The sequence below is a fragment of the Aegilops tauschii genome, chromosome 7 (assembly GCF_002575655.3).
Source record: "Aegilops tauschii subsp. strangulata cultivar AL8/78 chromosome 7, Aet v6.0, whole genome shotgun sequence".
Taxonomy (NCBI): Eukaryota; Viridiplantae; Streptophyta; class Magnoliopsida; order Poales; family Poaceae; genus Aegilops; species Aegilops tauschii.
In genome coordinates this window covers 562,000,233-562,002,524 of record NC_053041.3, presented here as the reverse complement: position 1 = coordinate 562,002,524, position 2,292 = coordinate 562,000,233, and the positions used below count along the sequence as shown (strand labels likewise).

The 2,292-nt window shown below is 49.3% G+C and overlaps 1 long non-coding RNA gene across 1 annotated transcript; it reads right to left on the bottom strand.

The window, feature by feature from the left end:
- Positions 1-350: 350 nt before the first annotated feature.
- On the bottom strand, positions 351-1,675 carry LOC141026424 (uncharacterized). Its single transcript, XR_012188530.1, has 3 exons — positions 1,299-1,675; positions 769-1,213; positions 351-689 (listed from the first exon to the last, which is right to left on the bottom strand). It is a non-coding gene; the product is annotated as an uncharacterized lncRNA (long non-coding RNA).
- Positions 1,676-2,292: the final 617 nt, after the last annotated feature.

Genomic DNA, 2,292 nt, shown 5'->3' with positions numbered 1-2,292 from the left:
GGGTGGCGGGAAACGGGTGGCGGGAAATGGGGCGGGAAATGGGAGGAGGGAAACGGGTGGCGGGAAACGGGTGGCGAGAAATGGGGCGGGAAATGGGAGGAGGGAAACGGGTGGCGGGAAACGGGTGGCGGGAAATGGGGCGGGAAATGGGAGGAGGGAAACGGGTGGTTTTTATGCTATATGTTGTGAGTTCATTTACGTACCATTTAATTTAGATGTAGTTCTATCTAATTGTTTGCAATGTCTCGTTGTATGAATATTATGTTCTATCTAAATATGATCTTGTACTTCCAATAACAGAGTACTAAAATAGAGTAGGCATATGTCTCGTACATAAGTACATACTCATTTGTCTCATACATAGAATAGACATAAGTCGTACACAGAAATAGATGGTAATGTCTGTACTGATACATAGAAGCGTCAGTGACGACGTCTGGCCTGGCGGGGAGGCGGATCTGGAATCGGGGACCATCCCAACCTGTCGGGTGCCCTAATGTGACGAGGAGGAATCTCAGACTCTCCCTGGTCATGCTGTGTATCCTGTGTGGGGCCTGGTGGAGGAGTCGAAAACATGTTCATCCACTGGGTGTGCTGCGACATCTGAGCCTGTATGTTGTCCTCGGGATGTTGATCACTCCCCCACGTATCATGTGATGCCGACATAGACGCCTGATATCCATAGGCCCCTACGCGATGGAACGTTTCATCATGAAGAATGAGGTCGCGTCAATTAATATTGAAAACAATAAATATGAAGACACATACCTGCTGGGTGTGACGTCTGCTCTGGCTGAAACACGAAACTGGACGAGGGACCGTGCTGCTGTGGCTGTGGAGATAACACGAAGCTCGACGAGGGACCGTGTTGCTGTGGCTGTGGAGAAAACACGAAGCTCGACGTGGGACCATAGTGCTGCGGGTGCCACGTAGAACTGCCAGGTTGGTCAGGACGGGGAGGCCTGGTTGTCGGCTGTTGTGCTAGACGTGGACGTGGTTGATGTCGGTGCATGGAGTGACGCGGCTACTCCTGCTCGTGCTGAACAACATCGGTTCTCCTGGTGCACGTGATAGCCTCGTACACAGTCCGTATCTTATTCTGAATTCTTTCCAAGAAGGGCTATACCACTGGACGATGATGAAGAAGAGGTCCAGACGATAGTGATCGTCCAAAGGTGGTCACGTCGTCGTACAGTTCGCGTGTCAAGGTAGCCTGCAAATTTCCATGTCGATTAATAATGTCGGTCTCTTGCACGTCAAAGTATGTGACAACGTTACGTAAAGAAAAAATATCTTACCGCGTACTGCCTAGAGCCCGAAGTATCATAGCTCGGGTACATATCCGACGGAGTAGGATCCGGTAACTCCTCTGGGTGGGAGTACTCAACAATGCGTAACCGTGTTCCGGTCATGTAGCGCCGCAAATAGAGATTGAATTCATCGAGATCGAAATTGTGATTCTCATGCCATAGATTTGTGTTTGCTGTCTCCCATTCTATAACATACGGCTCTAGTCTAACTAGCCAGTCAGCAGTTGTCCTGTTCATGCCCTTCCTTGTCGTCCTAAAATTGTGGTGTGTGTTCAACAATTACCTAAAGCTTCGAATGGAGTACTATGAAATAAAATGCAACATTGAAAAACTGGTTAATACCTATGGATGTGTGATGGCACCGGGTTCTCTATAGGGGGAGGTAGCTCCAACTGCAGAAGACCAAATTGCCTCATAACCCTCTGTTGTGCCATCTCCTCGACGAAGACATCGAAGATGATCTTCGATTTTGTCATCCAGTAATCTCGGTCCCTTGTGCATAGCACAGACATACCAGCAGGGTATCTCACTTGTATGGCTGCTTCCGTGTAGGGCTGCCAGATGACCCCGGTGTACGCATCGAACTGCTCGTTCAATGTTGTGTATGCCTTCCTGGTCTGATCACTAGCAAAGCGTCTCTGCAGAGAATAAAAGTTAGTAGCCGCTAGCATCGATCGATCTCTTGTGCAGAAAAAGTTGCATTAAACTACAACACGGTGCATACCTTGCGACGAGTCCAACACAGACCGAAAGTAGGCATGTCGATGCTGTCAACATCAAACATGGCGTCTATAGGCTCATGAACACGTACATCTGGTCGCCCTATAGAGAACCTCTCCCACGACCACAGCTGGAGGAATAGAGGGCATCCAAGAAGGGCTAGCTTTCTCGATGTAAGCTGGCAACCGTTGCACATACCTCGGTATGTAGCCGCTAACACCGCCGAACCCCAACTCCTCTGTCTGATCTGATCCGCCGTCTG